Below are 24,383 nucleotides of genomic sequence, written 5' to 3' on the forward strand. Positions count from 1 at the left end.
AACTTTGAACTTCTGTCGGCGTCTTTGGTCTTTCCCAATTCAACACAGCTTCAATCTTTGCTGGATCAACTTGGATGCCTTCTCTACCGATGATATGCCCTAGAAATTGTACTTCCCTTAACCAGAATTCATATTTTGAGAATTTTACGTATAATTGCTCTTTCCTCAGAATTTCCAAAACTATCCTCAAGTGTTCTGCATGCTCTTCTTCTGTCTTGGAGTAAATCAAGATGTCATCAATGAATACAATCATGAACTTGTCCAAATATTTCTTGAATATCCTGTTCATCAAATCCATGAATGCAGCTGGCGCATTTGTTAAACCGAATGCCATTACAAGAAACTCGTAAATCTCGTATAAAACGCAGTCTTTGGAATATCTTCAGCTTTAATCTTCAATTGATGATAACCTGAACGTAAATCTATCTTCGAAAACCATGCAGCTCCTTTTAGCTGGTCGAACAAATCGTCGATTCTCGGTAAAGGATACTTGTTCTTGATAGTGAGCTTATTCAATTCCCTATAGTCGATGCACAATCGCATGCTGCCATCCTTCTTCTTCACAAATAACACTGGTGCACCCCATGGGGATACACTAGGTCATATAATACCTCGGTCTAGGAGATCTTGCAGTTGCGTTGACAATTCTTTCATTTCGACTGGAGCCATTCGATACGGAGCTTTCGAAACTGTTTCTGTACCTGGTGCTAGATCAATCGTGAACTCGATTTCTCGATCTGGTGGTAACCCTGGAAGCTCGTCTGGAAAGACGTCCGGAAATTCACATACAACTGGAATGTCTTCTATTCTAGGACTTCCTTTTTCAGTATCTAACACGTAATCTAAGTACGCCACACATCCTTGTCGAAATAATCATTTGGTCTGCACTACAGTGAGAAATTTATTCTGCTGCTTTTCGCCCTTGAATATTACCGTTACATTTTCCGTAGTTCGCAATTCAATTTTCTTATTCGCGCAATCTATCTGAGCCTTATGACATGCTAACCAATCCATTCCCAAAATGATATCGAATTCTCCTAGCTTAAAAGGAATTAAATCTATAGAAAAATGATGTCCGGCTACTTCTACATCACACGCAGGACATACTCGATCTACCGGAACTTGGTCGTCATTCGCTAATTTTATAATTAACGTCTCGCCCAACCATTCAATTTCACAATGTAACTTATCAAGAAATTCTTCAGAAATAAATGAACGGGTAGCTCCAGAATCAATTAATACTTTTGAATCTACGGAGTTCACCAAAAGCGTACCTGCAATCACACTTGGATTCTGTACTGCTTCTTTCATGGTCATGTTAAAAGTCCTTGCTCTGGGTTGATTTGGCGGCGGTGGCGGAGGTAATGCCAATACTTTTGGAATACTGGCTGTCATTGCTGGTCCTTTACAATTCCTAGCGATATGCCCTCTCCTTCCGCATTGATAGCAAGTGATTTCTGCTGTTTTTCCTGTCGGACATTTGTTAGAGTAGTGCCCTTTCTGCTTGCATTTGAAACATGTCACCTCTGCTTTAATACATATGCCGGTATGTTTGCGTCCACAAGTTTTACAATACGGCACTGAAACCTTAACAATTCCCTGTTGGTTGGAGACTTGGAAACGATTACCTGCTTTTTGTGTACCCTGTCCTATCCTTTTGAAATGCAGATTTGCCCGGGCTTGAAATCCCGGCTTTCTGTTGAAACGGTCTTGGAAACTTCCCTGTCCTCTGTCTCGTTGAGACCTTTCACTTTCCCCTTCGATGATCAAAGCTTTCTGGACTACAGCAGTATATGTTGCTAATTCAAAAACTGCAACTTGTCCGCGTATCCATGGTCGTAATCCCTCTTGAAATCTCTGCACTCGTTTCCCTTCAGTGTCCACCTGTTCCGGAATAAACCTAGCCAATTCATTGAATTTGGCTTTCTGTTACAGACATACTTCCCTGCTTCAGCTCTAAAAACTTTATCGGCATCTGATTCCTTACGTAGCGAGGAAAATGCTTCTCTAAAAATTACTCTTTAAACTTATCCCAAGCAATAACATCTTCACCCTCTAAAGCCTTTTTAGATTCCCACCAATAATTTGCCTCTCCTTTCAACAAGTAACTAGCAAAATCAGTCTTCTGGTCCTCACCTACCTTCACTAGTACAAAAGCTTTCTCTATTTCCTTTAACCAGGTGGTAGCTTTAATAGGATCAGTAGACCCATAAAATTCTGGAGGTTTAACTGACTGAAACTGCTTAAAAGTAACAACAGGTTGAGGCTCAGGATGAGGTGGTTGTTGTAACATTTATTATTGTATTTGCTGTTGCTGATGCTGCATCTGCTGCTGCATCATTACCATCTGTTGTTGCATCAGATGGAACATTTGGTTCATGGTTTCATTAGTCTGGCCTTCAGAATTGTTGTTAGAGGTCTCAGCCCTATGTTTTCTTTTTGGTGCCATCTTCTTCTGATAATAAAACAGGTGATATTTATTTAACAGTTTAATTAACAATTGACAGTATGTAAGAAAAACAATTTATCCGGTATTAATAACATGATTTATATATAAAGAAAACAGTTGCTGAATATAAAAATTAGAAATGTAAGCAGTTAAATAAAATGGTTATCCTTTTCCGTTTAGAACACTGTAAAGCAGTAAAATGAAAGTAAATGCTGTAAAACTGGAAAGACTGAAATTTAAATAAAAGAAATTTGAAAAGTTCAGTTTATATATATATGACACCAGCCTCAGTTGTAAATACTTGATACAAAAAGTCTTGCTCCGCTGGAAGTCATCGGGGCTACAAGTCATACTACTACTATAGGTCAAAACCTACTACAGATTAAACTACTAGTACATACATACACACTACTCACTAGGTCATACTACGCTGCCTCTATGTACATCTATACTCTGAAGTCACTGTCTCATCTGTCCCTGACTCAGAACCCTGGTGGCACATGACTCAACTCCTCCTGCAATGCCTCTACCACTGTCTCGGTAAGTCCCAATGCTCTATGATATGTTGTCTCTGCACTAATATCCTGCTGTCTCAGATCCATAAGCTGCTGAGAACTAACTCGGTGAATCTGACGTAACCTCTCCCTCAGTATGTAATCTGATCGTAATGCTCGGACGGGACCATCTGCATGCGTCTCAAACAATCCAAGGATCTCTCTACACTGGGTCTGCCATCGAACCCTCTCCTCTCTCTCCTCCTGAAAACGCTGATAAGTAACTGTATGATGCTCATTAAGATCCGTACTAGAACCTCGAGAAGGTAACGGCCCACCGACTAATATCTCATCCATAAACTCCTGCTGTGGAAACTGATATACTCCAGGAATAGGGGCATAAATAGCTAAAGGGGCAGGAAATAAGACTGGATGCTCTATAGGTGCATACACTGGTGGCTCTACCTCTGGTTCCATCTGTGGAATATCTGTAAACTCATGCTGCTGTACTGGAATCTGCGGCTCTAAATCATCCCACTGTGGAAGATCAATCATATCAGAACATCAAACATCGGAAACTCCAAAGGTGGAAAGTCAGGAATCTCTGGCTCAATATAAGGGAAATAATCAACAAAGTTTGGTACCTCTTGTGGAGGTGGTATCTCTGGTGCTGGTCCAAATGGTAATAGTGGAGGTGGTGGTAATGGAGGAAAAATCTGCACTGATGCTGGGGCTAGTACTGCTGCTGCTACTGGGCTCTGACGAAGAAGCCATCTAATAATATACCAAAGAAAAGAAAAGGTCACTAAACAATTCTAAGATTTATACTTTCCTATTCTAATCTGACCTAAATCCTAACACTATTTTTCCTAATCTGACTATCCCTATCTTATGTGATCTCTCTATCCTATCTTAATCCTAATGTTTTTGTTTTCAGGGACTAAACCTACAGCTCTGATGCCAAACTGTAACGCCCTCCAGACCCGGGGTATAAGTCTGGGGGTTACGAGCTAATCACCAAACCTGTACAAGCTTATTGATAAATAATAAAGAAATGAAACTAAACCCCTTAGCAACTACCAGGACCTTTTTAGGTTGAAGTAAGAAAACAAGAACCACTAACTATTTTTATTACAAACCAATATTCAAAATCTCACAAACTTTCTTTATTACAAACCATTGTCTAACTCATTTTAAACTAAGTTCAGCTTTTATTCAAACACACATACTATCTATCAATACTCCACCTGCTTGGGCAACTCAAAGCTTTCTTCCTGGATTGGGATCAACACCTTGGGTATAAGAGGATCCCGAGGCTTGACCCGCTTCTTTACCACTCGTGTTCTGACGGGTTTCATATTCCTTCTTAACTGAAACAATAAGGTGAATAACAACAAAAAGGGGTGAGCCAAATTTGTTCAACAAGTCTACAAAATATACACAATGTTAAAGCAATATAACTGAATCCGTATCCCAGGTTTATCTGCAAAGATATAACCTTATAAGAATCAAAAGAAGGCCATTGCTGGCGAATATAAATGAACTACACTGGACTCAAGTTCGCAGCTATACCCTGCTGATCATCCAGGATACAGTGCAGATCTATATCTCACTATATAGATCCCGTCGGGCACCCAGGCACTATGGCCCATCTCAAGGATCCAGTTATGTTCCGGTCCTTAGGATTAAGTAACCTTAATCCCCAAAAGTAATGTTATCCAGTCCCTGGAATAGCAACCGGAACAATCGGTATACTTTGATATATTCTAATCACCAGAATATATTAATAATTGTGAGTAATAATTGGAATATGAATAATAAATTCAAATGAAAAGAATAATTCAAGAATCGAACTGAGATATGAATAAAGGAGTTAAAGTAATGCAAATGTAATAAGAATCTGAAGAGAATATCACTATTATGGAAAATAGAATAGAGGAGAAACTTGCCTTCTGTGCGACTTACTGCAATTAAATCACTTTCGTCTATCCCCTACTTGACCTGCCTTGGTGGCTTAGTTTCTGTTAGCAAAACAGACTGGTTAATTCATTTTGTACTTCGGTTGCACCTTAAATCGACTTCATTTTGTTCCTACTATTTACCCATACGTTTATAACCAACTCGAATATTACATATAAGCAAATAAGACTTGATTAACCACATAATAAACATAAGCACATAAGCGCATAATCGTTTTTATAGTTAAAATAATTTTTAGAATCGAAATCGATTCGCTGATTGCTCCATTGATCACCTTCTGCTTCATTTCCCATTTTTCCGGAATTTTTCGAACTCGTCTCGGCACGTATTTCGACTGATAATCAAGCAATCAATAAGGTCAACTAATTTTGAGAAGAAATTAGGTCTTCATATTATTTTTAGTGAAAAGAATTCATTTTTCTGAGTCAACAGGCTTTCGTTTCGCTCAAATCGGACTAACGGTTGAATTATTATCAATTAAACACTGATAATTCATCTTATTATTCAATATAAATAATTATTGCTAATTTTTAAATCCCAAAATAATTTTTGAATAATTATTTAAGAAAAATCAAAGTCAAAAATAATTTTTTTATAATTTTTGGAGTTAAAATGAAGAAGTTATGATTTATTGAAAATTATGTGATTAATTATCGAAATAATTAATCACTTTTTAAATATTTAATAAATAGATAACTAATAAATAATTAATAGATAATTATTTACTAATTTAAAATAATTAATCCCTAATTATTAGGATTAATCACAATTTATTGCAAATATTTACAACTCATCGTTATTTATTTGATTAGATCGATTATTTACAAATAATCAATCGATTTAATTAACTGATACGCTATTTATCGAATAACTACGAATTATTCGAATTATAAACCAACTCAATGATTAATCATTCCTATAAATACGAGCTACGCACTATTATCGAATACTACCGAATTAATATATTATTATCAGAATTTAAACGATTCGTTAATCAATTAATTATCGGTATTTAATTATATGATACGAACAATTACTGCAATATTATTCGAATAACTAACGCTCGAATAATAATTCTCATTATCGAATCACTACTCGCATAGATAACTAATTACCTAATTACTAATAAATTACCTAATTATTAATTAATTAGATAACTAATAAATAATTTAAAGATAAATAATTAAATAATTAAATTCGAATTTATAAATTAATAAAATAATTCAGAAATTAATAATATTATTTTTCAGAATTTAAATCTAATTTTTAGCTAATTATTAAAATTATTAAAACTAATTTCTAATTTTCAGAAAATAAAATAAATAAATAAAAATCCAGAAACACAAAATAGCAGTCAGGGTTTGGGTTTTTAGGATCAAACCCGGGTCGATTTCCGGGTTAGAACCGGGTCGAACCCGGGTCGCTCAAGAACACCGCCCCGACTGCCCAGAAATCGGCGTCGGCGGCGTTTCCCGGCGAGTAAAAACGTGGCCTAACCGTTACGATTCGGTCTCGTTTCTTAGTGATTTCAGTCAGTCACAACATCGAGTCAATATCCCTGCCTTCTCCTTCTTCGTCCTCGACGAACACGACGCCGGCGAACTAAGAACAGCGGCGGCGATGCCGCGGTTCCAGCGAGCTCAAAATCAAAGCCAAAAGTTACGAAACTGACACGAATCGATAGGAAACTCGATGATCTAATCGTTTCCAGCAACAACAACATCAAACAACTACTAGAAATTCAAACCCGAATTAAAATTTAAAACCCGAAAATATGAAATCAACATCGGCTAGTCAAACAACAAAATCAACTACAGAATCGAATAGAGAATTCAATAAGCTTCAAAACGGTTACTTACATGCTCGATTTGGTGAACAGAAACGCCTTCAAAATCAACTTTGATTCCAAGAATTCCAAACCCTAATTCTGGAAATTTGGGGATTTTTCAAAAAAATTCTAATTATTTTCTGATTTTTAATGAAAATTAACTGAAAAATTAATAGTAAATCAGGTATTTATAATTATAAAAATAATACCCCTAAATAAAATTAAGGGTCTAATTACACTCCTAATAAAAATATTTGGCCCCAATTTTTATAATTTTTGGGTATTAATATTGAATTTTTAAATATCCAATAAATACAAAATTAATTCTAAAAATTCCCAAAAATTATGATTATTACAAAAAGCAAAGAAAAAATGATATATGATAATTTCATGATCATATAAAAATAAAAATGTGATTTTTGTGGGGTTTTTGGTACCCGGAGGGGCCCAAAAAAGCCGTTTTTCGCGAAAAAGGTCAATTTGTAAAACGTCTAGGGGTTCAGAATAACGATGTGGTATAGGGCATTTTTGGCAAAATAGGGCCAATGATTTTGTTTGAAATACGGGCTTTTAAAACATGGTTTTGAGCTGTACGGGTTTTGATATAAGATATCTAACTTACAATAAAACACTCAATAAATGTCCAAAACACGTTTGGATCAAAACAGATAACACGTAACAGATAGCAGTTAAGGTTTAATGACTCAACACATTTAATCACATATAAATGACATATTAATACACATATTTTATTATAAATATGATATCATACAACGTAAATTTCCCGGTCGTTACACAATCCATGTACGCTTGTTAAATCTGAGGGTGGTGGTGTTATACATGCTAGTGGATTAATTACTGACAAATTATAGTGCATAATACCATAACATTTATGAGTTCATTATATGTAGGTAAATTAAACTTTACATTTTTTTAAAAACCTACATTTTGATGTGTCCCGACTCCCTAGGCGTTGCCAACAACATACATACTTGTGCCTGCACCTGTTAACAATTGTTGTATCATATTAGGTAAGATCTAGTACTTGTAAGTTAATTACTGATTTTTTTATAATACATCCAAATTTCTACATTTTAGGGAGATATAATCATCTATAGATGTCTCTGAAGCTATAAAATAAGTAGAGTTCATTTTATTCTAAAAACAATTTATTAAATGACCATTTGACTACTTATTTAATATATATCATATATTAAGATTTTTCACCGCCTTAGATCAAAATGAGTCTTGATAATTAGTACAGTAAAGTAGGTGCTCAAGATAATATCCTAATAGGATCATATGGTGAATTATATGTCCAAAGTTATAAATGACAAATTTTTTTTTTTAAAAAATGATCTCATCTTACTAATATTTATGTCTTTAGGAGGAGTTTTGTAAAATCTTGGACTTGTAGAATTTGATATTTGCATTGATCCGTCCCCATTTGAATTGTTGTTCTGATACTTCACTTTTTGCATACAAACATAAAAGATTATAAACATTTTCCTTAGTTACGGTGAAAGATAAAGAATCATCATTACAAGTGACATACCTGCGAAGCTTGTATGTCTTCTTTTGTGATTAAAAATCATCTTTCTCTTCATTCTTGCAATTTTAGCGTTGTGATCTTCCATTTTTGCTCTTCAACTGCCTATTGATAATGATAGTGTTAGAATATAAGAATAAATAAACTAAGAATGTAAGAAGACAATGGATACTGGTTATAGAAGCTTAGGTAGGTAGACTCCAAGGGAGATAAAGAGGTCAGGCTAAATGAATAGACACCTATAAATTATGAGTTATGTCAAACTAATAATATTATTCTACTTTCAAAAAAATTGACTTATTTCTGTACTTAACTATCTCTCACTTATTACATGCATTTAATGGTAAATGTTTTAGCATACAAATTAGATTCTTTATTCTAATTTATATTTTTTCTTCCCAATAAAATTGCCTATAAAAAAATTTCTTTAATAATTTCGATCATATATTTTTTATACTTTATTTTTTAAATTAAAAATTATAAGTTATAATATTTTGGTATGATAATATTTTTAAAAGGCTTTGTAATTATTATTTTATCATAAAGTATGTTCACTCTTTCTTCATTTTCTAAGAAATTGCATAATTGCATGATTGATATTTTTTTATTCTTTGTTTGTTTCACATTCCCTCGAAGCCTATTAGACTTGTTCACGTTGTCATTGTGTGATGGTATTTCCCTAGGTTAATTTTTTTTTATCATTTTGTTCCATTTTTAAAATAAAATGGCTACATGTGCATCCGTGGAAAATCCTTAACAAAATTCTCACATTAATTCTACTTTGTCAAATATGAGATTTCAATAGTAAAAATATATTATAAAGTAAAAGGTTTGGTAGATGAGGTTTTAATTGTAAAAGTATACTACAAAGTAAAAAGTTTGGTCAAAAATGGGTTAATTATATATTTTTTTAACTTAAGTTTGTTGCATTTTTCATATAAGGATGGCTAAAGTTTTACCTGCAAAAAGTGAAAATTCTAAGCTCATTTTAATTAAGTCACTAACTGTCCATAGTCACATTTATCAATTATATCATGGATACGTAATTAAAGAGTTAATTACAATTATTAAAATATAGTTACAATAAATAGAGATTTAAATTAAAATCAAAATATTCACATAAAAGTACTTGATATTGCAAAATAAAAAATTACATTCCAAACTTGAGAAAATAGAATTAGAATCTGAAATGTTTTAACTTTAAAACGGTCCAAGTAGCTAATAACATGTGGAACTCAAATGTTCAACTTTTTCCACATACTTGATCAAGAAATAAATATTAAAATATTACTAATTTTAATCTTTTTCAATATTCACTTCAATTTTTCTCTTTTTGGTTGTGGATGATTCCATTCCAAAATCTTGTCTATCAGCTTCTACACATAATAGTTTTGAAGGGCTTAAGGTTGACAATTATGACACTTCTTCAATATTGTCTCCAGTAAAAGAAACTGATTCGTGCAAATGTGTAACAAAATATTGGAAAAATTTATATTATAAAATATAATATAAAATCGAGCAAAAATTTGACTAAGAAAAATTAAAAAGAGTATTAAAATTTGAAAAGGAATAGGGTACCTTTTCACTGTCTATTATTTTAAATTTATAGTTGGCATATGACATTGTATCTATGACAATTTAAATAAAGGGTTGCATTGTTAGGAGAAAAAATGAGAAGCAAATGCATGTATAATTAACAAATAATCATTGTTCATGAAACATTACGTGAAGGGATTGAGCATTACAAAATGCTTCTATCATATCTCCACTCTCACTCAATTTGGTAATGGTAAAAATTTTATATATTTGCTCTAGATTATAATTAAAAATCTCAACTTTGAAGAGCAACTTCTTTCGCAAAAGACTATCGAACTCCTTGGGGTATGAATCACTATCTTCAGTGAAATAATATAATTAATTTATTAATGTTTAGCCGTTTGTTATGTAAATTGACTAAGTAATATTAAAACACTAAGATTACTAACAATTTTACCTTGGATAGAGAATTTTTCATACCATATGCTCATTTTCCCACAAGAGATATAACTTCTCTATCAAACAGTACAAATGACGCACTACCGTGATCATCAATAACTCGAATATGAACCATAAACCTACACATGATTGAAATTAATTAGTTTTCTAATTAATTGAATTCAGCATTAGCAAAATTTTAATAATGATAGATTAAAAAAGTTTATTAAACATACCTTGGAAAAACATTATCCGCCGGTATATCCTTGTTACATTTCTTACAAAAAAATATTAACTTTTTTCGCACCATCTTCTTGTCATCAATAACTTTTATAAGTTTCTTGTGACATTTTTTACATGCTATATAATACCATTTATTTTCTAATTGCACTCCAATAATTGTGGCCAAGATTACACAGTTCATTGGTTTATAAATCACAAGCAGCTCATCCAATATTTTCGTATCAAGAATCTTCAAAAATTCTTCTTTTAAAGAAACAGAAGTTTGAGATGATGATAAAGCATTTTTTAGCATGAGAGAGTTATCTGGACAATTGCCAAGTCTAAAACAACAAAAAAATATTAATAATTTTATAAACAATTATAAAAGAATTCATATTTTTATTTCCTGCAATGACCAACCTGCTTTTGAATGCTTTAACTTCATCATAATCACCATTAAAACTTAAACAAGTGCAAAATAATGAGTTAGACAACGTAACCACGTCTATAAGCAAAAAAAATTAAACTTAGTATAAGAACTAATAAAAATTAAAAATAAAAATTACTGCAGTCATAAATACCTCCCCATTCCTTTATATTTGCATTTCTAATAATAAGAATGACAGGTCCCGTGTTACTTGAAAATTGAATGTATTTTCAACATACTTATCCCATAAAGTACATTTCAAATTTTTGTTCCTACAAATATCAATAAATTCGTTATTCATATTTATATCAATAAACAATTATTTTTAATTAAAAATTGTGTGACATACTCAGCATCCTCAAATTCCATGATTAATTTTTTAGTCTCCTTGTTATCCTTAAGGTTACTTTCCAGAAAAATGTAACCAGCAACCCTAGCAATGATGTCTGTCAAAATAATAAAAAAACATGATCACATGATCCATGTTTGTTAATTTTTGTAACATAATTTTGAAACATAAGTTAAAATGCATACCTATCAAGAACTTATCATCCAATTTCTTTGACAAAATATCATCAAATGACGTAAATTTAAAACCATGAACTGGAATGGAAATATCATCTTCACATCTCACCAGTGATGTATAAAAAATAAAATTTATCTTGTGATACGGAATAAATAAACCCTTATTACGTAATTAATATTGCATTAGTTACACGTGATTTGGGCCATAAAGCCCAATAAGAAGATGTATGACATTCAGACCACAAAGGTTAACACATTGATCAGGCCGGATGATCAGGCCTGATGGACCAGATCAGGCCTGATGGAACAAAGACGGCCCACAAACCTGAATATTAATTAATTTCATAATTAATTAAATAAGGGAGAAAACAGCTGTCAATATGAGTCCTAATAGGGACGTGAATCCTTGTAGATCAGCCCTCAAAGGATCAAATTGAATAAGGAATCAACTTCCTACTTCCTAGGACTCCAAAGTCCATTTTGACTCTGAGACTTGCCCATCAAGTCTCCTAACCCAAGTCCGATTCAAGGACTCCCAAACATCAATATAAGGGGCCTCACCCCACGAATCAGAACTATGTTTTTGACTTGATCCTTGGAAATCAGCAAGGTATGTAGGCATCTTGTTAAGGCAGATTGAGTCACGAAATACAAGAGTGGTTAAATCGAGCCTCGAAACTCACGTTCCTTAGTAATAGATACAACAATTATTATACCTCAGTTTTTGATCCATAACATTTGGCGCCGTCTGTGGGAAACAGCACAACAACAACCATGACGAGAACACGGAGAACAAGCAGCGTCCTTGAAGGAGGAACACCCGCGGGAATAACCCAAACGATTTTTTCAACCGTGGAGGTGCCTCCGTATTCAACCTATGTTGTCACCCAAGGAGGAGCCCAGGTAGGGGCAACTGAACCTCAACCTCAAGGGACGGTTCCCCCGGCTCCTAAAGGTACGAATCCCCAACTTCAACAACTACATACACCTGTGAATTCTCGACCCATTGGGTATGAATATTCAACTGTTGTGACCACTAGCCCCCCTTATAGGATGCCCCTTTACCCCGAGGTTGGAGGAAGTGGACATGCAGGATTGAGTGAAGAACGGGGCCAAACACCCCCTAATACAAGGTTTGGCTCCTATCCCGGAGGATCGGGAATTTTCTGGTCCTTATACTAAGAGAGACTCCGAATCTTCGGATGATGAAGTGGCCCCAAGAAGGAGACGTGCTGGAAAAGAGCCGATGGCTGATGGTAACCAACGTCCTAGGAGCACCCGAGGGGTGAATCCCCAATAAGTGCAGGAGAGAATCAAGGCCCATGAGGCTGAGATTCAAAGGCTGAAGTGCAACTTGGAGGCGCACCAGGATCCCAGGCCCCCATTACCGCCTAGGGGAGGAATTGTTGGATTTTATTCGCAGCGGAGGCATGGTAAAATACTTTTACACATATAAAATCCAAATAAAAGCATATAAATCATGATTAAAACATATGAATCGATTACTAACCTTTAATAGCGATCAAAAAGCAACGATCGGAGATCCTTAACAGCTGCTCCTCAAACGTGAAGCACTCCACCGGTATCCAACAAGAAAACGATGCTAAGGAGGAGGAGGAGGTGGAGAGAATTAGGTTTTCTGAAAAATTTGGGTTGGGGTTAGAATAAAAATAGGGTTTATAATAGTATATTTATAGGCAAAATTTTCAGCTGAAATTTTCCCATAAAATATTATTATTAACCCATTTATTATTCTCATTAATAATTAAAACACCTTTTAATTATTAATCATTTTTCTAAACACTTTAGAAATAATTTTCTCTCTTGATTTAATTTTCAAAAATTAAATTCTTAATTAATAATATTAAGAACTTTTCTTAATTAATTTATAATCAATTAAATCTCATTTAATCAATTATTAAATTTTCCAATTAATTATTTATTTCATAAATAAATAATTATCACCCATTATTAATTAATTCATCCACCATTAAATCATTCTCTTTTTATGGTGTGACCCTGTAGATTCAATATTAAGCCGGTAGTAGAAATAAATAATAATAAAACTTTTTTATCATTATTTATATAAATTCTCTAATTTATTAAATATGATTAATTAATTAATCATATTTATTCTACATCGTGAGGGATACTTCTCAGCATATCGCGACTATCCGGATAATACGAATTCACTACTTAGAATACCAAGAACCTATTCAGTGAATAGTTACCGTACAATAAACTCCTTCTACCCTACAATGTCCTGATTAAATACAAGGCATGGATCTTACATCAAGCCTATCTAATTTAATCACTTGCTTACCATTTACTATGCTTAGTTCTATGCAAATTAGAAACTCTTTTCTAATTTCATTCACTCTGGCCAGAGATTCCTGAACTAGCATAAGTGGATCAGCCTTGAACATTCACTTCCTTCACTGGAAGGGGCATAAGTGGATCAGCCTTGAACATTCGCTTCCTTCACTGGAAGGGGTAGATCCTTTATTGATCATACACTATCTTCGTGTACAAATTCCTATACCCAGTAGAGCCCTAATAATTGTCCCTGGAGACTAAGAAATAAACCAAAACATAGTTCAGTGTACACAAGATGACTATGATGACCTCAAGTCTAAGGATACTTGTACAACTATCACTATGTGAATAACTGCTGACACGTGAGTGAACTCCATCAGTTGTTCAGCTGTGCGAGTCATGTTCAGTGAATTTATCCATAATAAGCACCTACATACTAGCTATAGTGTCACCACACAAATGTCTATGAGAACAGACATCCTTCATAATGAAGCAAACATAGTATGTACCGATCTTTGCGGATTATTAATTACCAGTTAGTAATTCTATGATCAGGAACTATTTAAGTTTAGAGTTATCATCTTTTAGGTCTCACTATTATGATCTCATCATAATCCATAAAAAGCTTTACTCTAAACTATGATATATCTTATTTAAACACTTAAATAGATAGAGCCCGTAATATAAAACAAAACAAGTCTTTTATTAATATCAATGAAATCAAAACAGATTACATAAAAAGTTATTCCTAAATCCTAATACATGATTGCACTTAGGACATATTCCTTTCAATCTCCCACTTGTACCAAAGCCAATCACTCTGGTATCTAATACCCATCTTGTCTTTATGACGATCAAAGTGACTCTGAGAAAGTGGCTTTGTGAGTGGGTCTGCTACGTTGTTATGTGTGTCAACTCTCTCGACGTTTACATCTCCTCTTTCAACAATCTCCCTAATCAGATGAAAGCGCCGCATGACATGTTTGGAATTTTTATGAGACCTAGGTTCCTTGGCTTGTGTTATTGCTGCGTTGTTATCACAATACAACACAATAGGCTCTTCGACGCTAGGAACAACTCCTAACTCAGAAACAAATTTCCTCATCCAAACAGCTTCTTTTGCTGCCTCACTTGCAGCTATATATTCTGCTTCCGCTGTGGAATCAGCCGTTGTCGACTGTTTGGAACTCTTCCAACTTATCGCACCACCGTTTAGAGTAAACACGTACCCTGACATGGATTTGCTATCACTCTCTGATTAAAAACTAGAGTCAGTATAACCCTCTATTTTCAACTCAGATTCACCGCCAAAAACAAGAAAAATGTCCTGAGTCCTTCGCAAGTACTTAAGGATGTTTTTCACTGCTTTCCAGTAGTCTTCACTGGATTGGACTGATATATGCTCGTCACACTAATTGAATAAGCAACATCAGGCCTTGTACACAACATCGCGTACATGATAGATCCTATTGCTGAAGCATAAGGAATCTTACTCATACGCTCTCTTTCCTCAGGTGTCTTAGGAGTCATTTTTCCGGAAAGGGACACTCCATGACTTATCGGTATGAGACCTATTTTGGAGTTTTCCATGCTAAACCTTTTAAGCACTTTCTGGATGTATGTACCCTGGGTAAGACCTATCATTCTTCTAGATCTATCTCTATAGATCTTCATACCGAGAATGTAGGATGCTTCTCCCAAGTCCTTCATGGTGAAGTTCTTTGAAAGCCATAGTTTGACTGATTGCGGCATCGGTATATCATTTCCTATAAGAAGTATGTCATCCACATACAATACAAGAAATGTTACCACGCTCCCACTAACCTTCTTGTAGACACATGGTTCATCCATGTTTTTGATAAAATCAAACTCTTTGATTGTCTCATCAAAACGGGTGTTCCATCTACGAGAAGCTTGCCTTAAACCATATATGGTTCGCAGCAGCTTACACACTAGGTGTTCATTTCCCTTGGAAAGAAAACCTTCCGGCTGTGTCATATACACTTCCTCCTCAAGTTCCCCATTGAGGAAGGCTATTTTCACGTCCATTTGCCAGATCTCATAGTCGTAGTAAGCAGCAATCGCAAGCAAAATCCGAATTGATTTTAATAGGGCTACAGGCGAATAGGTTTCATCAAAGTCAATCCCTTGTCTTTGATTAAATCCTTTTGCCACTAGCCTAGCCTTATAGGTCTCCACCTGGCCATCTGCTCCAATCTTTCTCTTATATACCCACTTGCACCCAATAGGCTTAACACCTTCAGGCGCTTCAACCGGAGTCCATACTTGGTTGGTATACATAGATTCCATTTCGGATTTCATGGCACTATGCCATTTCTTTGAGTCAACACTACTCATAGCCTCATTATAGGTCTTAGGGTCATCTTCATCAATAATTGACAACTCATTGTCATTCTCAATGACAAGGCCATAATACCTCTTAGGTTGGCGAGACACTCTCTCTGACCTACGAATGGGCTGTTCCAAAGAAGGTTGTTCAGTCTGAACAGGTGTTTCCACTTGAACCGTAGTAGTTTGTGCTTCTTGAACTTCATCAAGTTCAATTTTGCTCCCACTGTTTCCTTCAAGGATAAACTCCTTTTCCAAGAAGGTAGCATGTCTGGAGATAAACACCCAATGATCGGTGTAAAAGTAATACCCTAAAGTCTCTTTAGGATATCCCACAAAACTACATTTTACGGATCGAGATTCCAGCTTATCTGGGTCAACTTTCTTGACATAAGCTGGACATCCCCAAATCTTAACGTGTTTAAGACTCGGTTTCCTTTCTTTCCATATCTCATACGGAGTTTGAGGAACAGATTTGGAAGGCACCTTATTCAGTAAATATGCTGAGGTTTCCAATTCGTAACCCCATAGGAATACTGGAAGATTTGCATAGCTCATCATGGACCGAACCATGTCTAACAGAGTTCGATTTCTCCTTTCAGATACCCCATTCAACTGTGGAGTATATGGAGGAGTCCACTAGGAGACTATACCATTTTCTTTGAGATAATCTAGAAACTCTCCATTCAAGTATTAACCACATTGATCTGATCGAAGAGTTATAATACTGTGTTTGGTTTGTTTCTTCACTTCATGTTTATATTCCTTGAACTTTTCAAAGGCTTCAGACTTGTATTTCATCAAATACACATATCCGAATCTAGATCTATCATCTATGAAAGTAATGAAGTACGAAAATCATCCCATGGCTTGCGTAGACATTGGTCCACATACATCTGTGTGTACCAATCCTAGCAAATCTGCAGCCCTCTCTCCAAGTCCACTAAATGGAGATTTGGTCATTTTACCCAATAGACAAGACTCGCATGTAGGATATGATTCAAAATCAAAGGGGTCTAGTAACCCTTCCTTATGCAATGTCCGAAGTCTATTTTCACTAATATGACCTAGCCTATAGTGCCATAAATAGGTCAGATTTTCATCATCTCGTTTTCTTTTATTAGTTTGTTCAATCTGAAGTAAATCATGCTCTACGTCACATACATACAGACCATTATTTAAAATTCCACGTCCATAAAGAACATTATCTCTAAGGATAGAACATTCATTATTCTTAATAATAAATGAAAAACCATCCAAATCTAACATAGGGATAGAAACAATATTCCTCACGATAGAGGGAACGTAATAACAATTATTCAAAATAATAGTCTTGCCCGTAGGCATATGTAAACTAAATGATCCTACAGCTATGGCCGCAACCCTTGCTCCATTGCCCATACGTAGAATCACCTCATCTTTTTCAAGATTCCTACTTCCCTTTAGTCCTCGCAATGAATTGCAAATATGAGAACCACAGGCGGTATCTAATACCCAAGTAGAAATTTGACCTAGTGACATATTAACTTCGATCATGAACATGCCTGAATCAGAAGTGGTAGTCTTACTACCCTTCCTCTTCTTCAATTCTGCAAGGTAAACCTTGCAGTTTCTCTTCCAGTGCCCTAACTTGTTACAGTGAAAGCATACAGCTAAATTAGGATCAGTCAACTTGTGAGCATCTAGTATGCTCCTGAGTGATAGTGCAGAAGACATAATGTATATAGTAAATCTGTAAATGATAAACACATAACAACACTTAGCAAATATTCAATTTCATTTCAAAACACTATATGAATCGGGTCTTTATTCATAAGTGGCTCTCACTAGTTTATCTAATTTATTCAACCCCCTACGTGAAAAATTAAGCATTCATAATGAAAGGAATATGTCCTAAGTCCAATCATGTATTAGGATTTAGGAATAACTTTTATGTAATCTGTTTTGATTTCATTGATATTAATAAAGACTTGTTTTGTTTTTATTACGGGCTTTATCTATTTAAGTCTTTAAATAAGATATACCATAGTTTAGAGTAAATCTTTTTATGGATTATGATGAGATCATAATAGTGAGACCTAAAAAGATGATAACTCTAAACTTAAATACTTCCTGGTCATAGGATTACTAACTGGTAATTAATAATCCGCAAAGATCGGTACATACTATGCTTGCTTCATTATGAAGGATGTCTGTTCTCATAGACATTTGTGTGGTGACACTATAGCTAGTATGTAGGTGCTTATTATGGAATAAGTTCACTGAACATGACTCGCACAGCTGAACAACTGATGGAGTTCACTCACGTGTCAGCAGTTGTTCACATAGTGATAGTTGTACAAGTATCCTTAGACTTGAGGTCATCATAGTCATCTTGTGTACACTGAACTATGCTTTGGTTTAGTTCTTAGTCTCCAGGGACAATTATTAGGGCTCTTTTGGGTATAGGAATTTGTACACGAAGATAATGTATGATCAATAAAGGATCTACCCCTTCCAGTGAAGGAAGCGAATGTTCAAGGTTGATCCACTTATGCTAGTTCAGGAATCTCTGGCCAGAGTAAATGAAATTAGAAAGGAGTTTCTAATTTGCATAGAACTACGCATAGTAAATGGTAAGCAAAGTGATTGAATTAGATAGGCTTGACACGAGATCCATGCCTTGTATTTAATCGGGATATTGTAGGGTAGAAGGAGTTTATTATATGGTAACTATTCACTGAATAGGTTCTTGGTATTCTAAGCAGTGAATTCATATTATCCGGATAGTCGCGATATGCTGAGAAGTATCCCTCACGATGTAGAATAAATGTGATTAATTAATTAATCATATTTAATAAATTAGAGAATTTATATAAATAATGATAAAATAGTTTTATTATTATTTATTTCTACTACCGGCTTAATATTGAACCTACAGGGTCACACCATAAAAAGCGAATGATTTAATGGTGGAGGAATTAATTAATAATGGCTAATAATTATTTATTTATGAAATAAATAATTAATTGGCAAATTTAACAATTGATTAAATGAGGTTTAATTGATTATAAATTAATTAAGAAAAGTTCTTAATATTATTAATTAAGGATTTAATTTTTGGATATTAAATCAAGAGAGAGAATTATTTCTAAAGTGTTTAGAAAAAAGATTAATAACTAAAAGGTGTTTTAATTATTAATGAGAATAATAAATGGGATAATAATAATATTATTTATGGGAAAATTTCAGCTGAAAATTTTGCCTATAAATACACTATTATAGACCCTATTTTATTCTAACCCACATCTAACCCGAAAACCCAAAAAGTTTGGAAAACCCAATTCTCTCCACCTTCTTCCTCCTCCTTAACATCGTTTTCTTGGTGGATACCGGTGGAGTGCTTCACACTTGAGGAGCAACTGCTAAGGATCTCTGATCGTTGTCTCCGAATTATTTTAAAAGGTTAGATTCGATCCCTCGAATTTTTATTCACGATTTATATGCTTTTATTTGGATTTTGTATGTGTAAAAGTGTTTTGCCATGCCCCCACTGCGTTAAAAATCCAACAATGGTATCAGAGCATAGGTTGTATGCATATAGATCTGTGGTAAAAATTTCAGAATTTTATGTGCTTGTATGAATTAATTATGATTTTTACAAGTTATATTATGGATTAATTTTTTCTGATGAGAAATCGTTTCTCATAATAATTTTGATTGTTGATCTGGGTTCTACAAGTGTTGTAGATCGTCTGGGTATTTCTTTCATAATTTTATGATGTATAGATTTTTTATTATGAATTTTTAAAGTTCTTGTAATTAAATTCGTAATTAAATAAGTATAAATATATGTATATATAGTATATATATATATATATATGTTTGTATCGACTGTATATGTTTCTACTGTTCTGCTATATCTGTTTGAATGCATAGACATGGTACAATAATGTCAGGCGCGGAAATCCGTGCGAGGAAGAAAGCTGTCGGCCGCTGAAAAAAAAAGGGAATGCGTTACACAACTGTGGCGTATTCAAAGAATGTGTTACACCCTTTAATGGCTTAAAAGGGGTGTAACGCATTACCAGAATGCGTTACAGGGCTTGTAACGCGTTCCTGTAATGCGTTACAGCCCGTCTGTTGATTTTAAAATTGATTTTCTGGGAGTTTCGTAACTCCATTTTGGGCGTGCAATATACCGTTGGATTCGTATTTTGGAGACGGATCTAATGGAGTGATCAATTTTAGTTTATATAAAAGTTTTGAACTGTTTATATTTCCATGAAGTGTTTTAAAGATGTTTTTGACTGTTTTAATTGCTTTTAAATGCTTCATGTGATACATAGAGATGTATAATGCTTAGACTAATGTGCTAGATGATGTAACATGCCTACCTTGATGTTTATTCATGTTTATATATGTGATATATGCTTAGTTTATCATGCGATGATAGATTTAGGTAAACTTAAATGAACATAAGGCGTTTGTTAGACAACTTAGTATAGTGAAATTGTTTCATAACCTTAATAATAATATTATGAATACAATCATGAGATTCTTGTATTTATGAAACACGTAATTGAATAAGAATTTTCGATATGAGAGAAAGGATGATTCTGTCAACAACAGATTTCTATCTGTAAGAAAGGGTTATTAAGTGACGCCTCTTGACAATGCTCCACCCGATCTGGGAATCATCTGATTATTGATTATTGATTTGAAATATTTAATTTAAAAGGAAGAATCTCTTTATAATATGATTATGATTGTAACGTAATATAATCCCTCTAAAATTAAATAATATCAAGTAGTAATTGGCCAATGACACAACGGGCTTGTGTCGGTCATAGCCTTCCAACATGATAGAAAATAGTTCTTATTTTTGAATCATTGTCGTTTCGTGCCACAGCCGAGGGCTTTGATTTCGAAATAAGAAATACTTGTCTATTACATAGAGATGTGTACATTGAATAAGAATCTAAAGGTCGTTACGTGCCACAGCCGTGGGCCTTTGGGGACTGATTCAGTTGTATGGAATGTTGGGTTAGACTTGACTTAGAATATTGAGTTTGTCGTGCCACAACCGTGACTCAATTATTCAAGAGGCTAAAGTTTGATTAGGGAATAACATTAGATGTAATTGACAAGAGTTGTCTGCCTATTGAACATTACATGGCATTTCGTGCCACAGCCGGGGTTATGTGATGGAATGTAGGATCCCTATTCCTACTAGCATTATGAATGCTTAATTTTTCATGTCGGGGGTTGAATAAATTAGATAAACTAGTGGGAGCCACTTATGAATAAAGACCCGATTCATATAGTGTTTTAAAATGAAATCGAATATTTGCTAAGTGTTGTTATGTGTTTATCATTTACAGATTTACTTTGTACGTTATGTCTTCTGCACTATCACTCAGGAGCATACTAGATGCTCACAAATTGACTGGTCCTAATTATGCTGACTGGCTTCGAAACTTGAGAATTATTCTCAGGATTGAGAAGCTGGAATACGTGATTGACTCACCTAAGCCTACTGAACCTGCTAGTGATGCACATAATGATGAACATGTTGTGTATCGTAAGTGGATAGATGATGCAAATGTTGCTCAATGCATCATGCTAGCTTCCATGAACATTGAGCTACAGAAGCAACATGAGCATATGGATGCTCACACTATCCTCATGCATCTACAAGAGTTGTATGATGTGGTGGGGAGGACAGCTTGATATGAGATATCGAAGGAGCTGTTCGGTTGTAGGATGTCTGAGGGATCATCTGTGAATGACCATGTACTTAAGATGATCAATTTGATTGAACGTCTTGGAGAACTTGGTTTTGCCATGGATGGGGAGCTGAGCCAAGACCTGGTCTTACAATCGCTTCCAAGTTCGTACTCACAGTTTGTTCTGAACTTTCACATGAATAAGTTGGATGTCAGCCTGCCTGAACTCCACAACATGTTGAAGACTGCGGAATCGAATTTTCCCTTAAGAAGAGTTATGTTCTTCTAATTAGTGAAAGTTCCAATCCTAAGAAAAGGAAGAGGAACTCTTCCAAGAAGAAGAAAGTAGGTGAGAAAATGCCGGTTCCACCAAAAACTGAAGACCCCAAGAGCAAAGTTGTTTGCTTTCACTGTAACAAGGTGGGGCACTGGAAGATGAACTGCAAGGTTTACCTTGCAGAATCGAAGAAGAAGGGTAGTGAGACTACCACTTCTGATTCAGGTATGTTCATGATAGAAGTGAATATGTCATTTCTACTTGGGTATTAGATACCGCCTGTGGTTCTCATATCTGCAATTTGTTGCAGGGACCAAGGAGAAGTAGGACTCTTGAGGAAGAGGAGGTGATTCTACTGATGGAAATGGAGCAAGAGTTGTTGCTGAAGATGTAGAATCATTTCATTTACATAGGCCTACGGGCAAGACTATTGTATGAAATAATTGTTATTTTGTTCCCATGATTGTGAGGAATATTATTTCTATTCCCATGTTAGACTTGGATGAATTTTCATTTATTATTGAGAATAATGAATGTTCTATTCTTAGAGATAATATTCTTTATGGACGTGGTGCTTTAAATAATGGTCTGTATATATGTGACATAATTTACTTCAGATTGAACAAACTAATAAAAGAAAAGGGATGATGAAAATTTCACTTCGTTGTGGCACTGTAGTCTCCATTTAGTAGACATGGAGAAAGGGCTGCAAATTTGCTAGGAATGGTACACACAGATGTATGTGGACCAATGTCTACGCAAGCCATGGGTGGATTTTCATACTTCATTACTTTCATGGATAATAGATCTAGATTCGGATATGTGTTTGATGAAACACAAGTCTGAAGCCTTTGAAAAGTTCAAAGAGTATAAGTATGAAGTGGAGAAACAACCAAACATAGTATTATAACTCTTCGATCAGATCGAGGTGGTGAATACTTTAATGGAGTGTTTCTAGATTATCTCAAAGGAAATGGTATAGTCTCCCAGTGGACTCCTCCAGATTGGTATTTGAAAGGAGAAATCGAACTTTGTTAGACATAGTTCGGTCCATGATGAGCTATGTAAATCTTCCAGTATTCCTATAGGGTTATGTATTGGAAACCTCAGCATATTTACTGAATAAGGTGCCTTCCAAAATCTGTTCCTCAAACTTCGTATGAGATATGGAAAGAAAGGAAACTGAGTCTTAAACACGTTAAGATTTAGGGATGTCCAGCTTATGTCAAGTAAGTTGACCCAGATAAGCTGGAATATCGATCCGTAAAATGTAGTTTTATGGGATATCCTAAAGAGACTTTAGGGTATTACTTTTGTACCGATCATCGGGTGTTTATCTCCAGACATGCTACCTTCTTGGAAAAGGAGTTTATCCTTGAAGGAAACAGTGGGAGCAAAATTGAACTTGATGAAGTTCAAGAAGCACAAACTACTACAGATCGAGTGGAAACACCTGTTCTGACTGAACAACCTTTTGTGGAACAGCCCATTCATAGATCAGGGAGAGTGTCTTGCCAACCTGAGAGGTAATATGGCCTTGTCATTGAGAATGACAATGAGTTGTCAATCATTGATAATGACGACCCTGTGACCTATAATGAAGCTATGAGTAGTGTTGACTCAGAGAAATGGCAAAGTGCCATGAAATCCGGAATGGAATCTATGTATACGGTATACAAAAGATAGATTATAGCAGATGGCCAGGTGGAGACCTTTAAGGCCAGGCTTTTGGCAAAAGGATTCAAACAAAGGCAATAAATTGACTTTGATGAAACCTTTTACCTGTAGCCCTGTTAAAATCAGTTCGGATTTTGCTTGCGATTGCTGCTTACTACGACTATGAGATCTGGCAATTAGCCAGATGGTTTTCTTTCCAAGAGAAATGAAAACCTAGTGTGTAAGCTATTGCGAACCATATGTGGTTTAAAGCAGGCTTCTCGAAAGATAGAACATTCGTTTTGATGAGACAATCAAAGAGTTTGATTTTATCAAAAACGAAGATGAACTATGCATCTACAAAAGGGTTAGTGGGAGCGTGGTAACATTTCTTGTATTGTATTGAAATAGAGTTGACACACATAACAACATAGCAGACCCACTCACAAAGCTACTTTATGAAAGTCACTTTGATCGTCATAAAGACATGATGGGTATTAGATACCAGTGTGATTGGCTTTAGTATAAGTGGGAGATTGAAAGGAATATGTCCTAAGTCTAATCATGTATTAGGATTTAGGAATAACTTTTATGTAATCTGTTTTGATTTCATTGATATTAATAAAGAC

Source organism: Apium graveolens, chromosome 1, assembly GCF_009905375.1.
Source record: "Apium graveolens cultivar Ventura chromosome 1, ASM990537v1, whole genome shotgun sequence".
NCBI classification, from domain to species: domain Eukaryota; kingdom Viridiplantae; phylum Streptophyta; class Magnoliopsida; order Apiales; family Apiaceae; genus Apium; species Apium graveolens.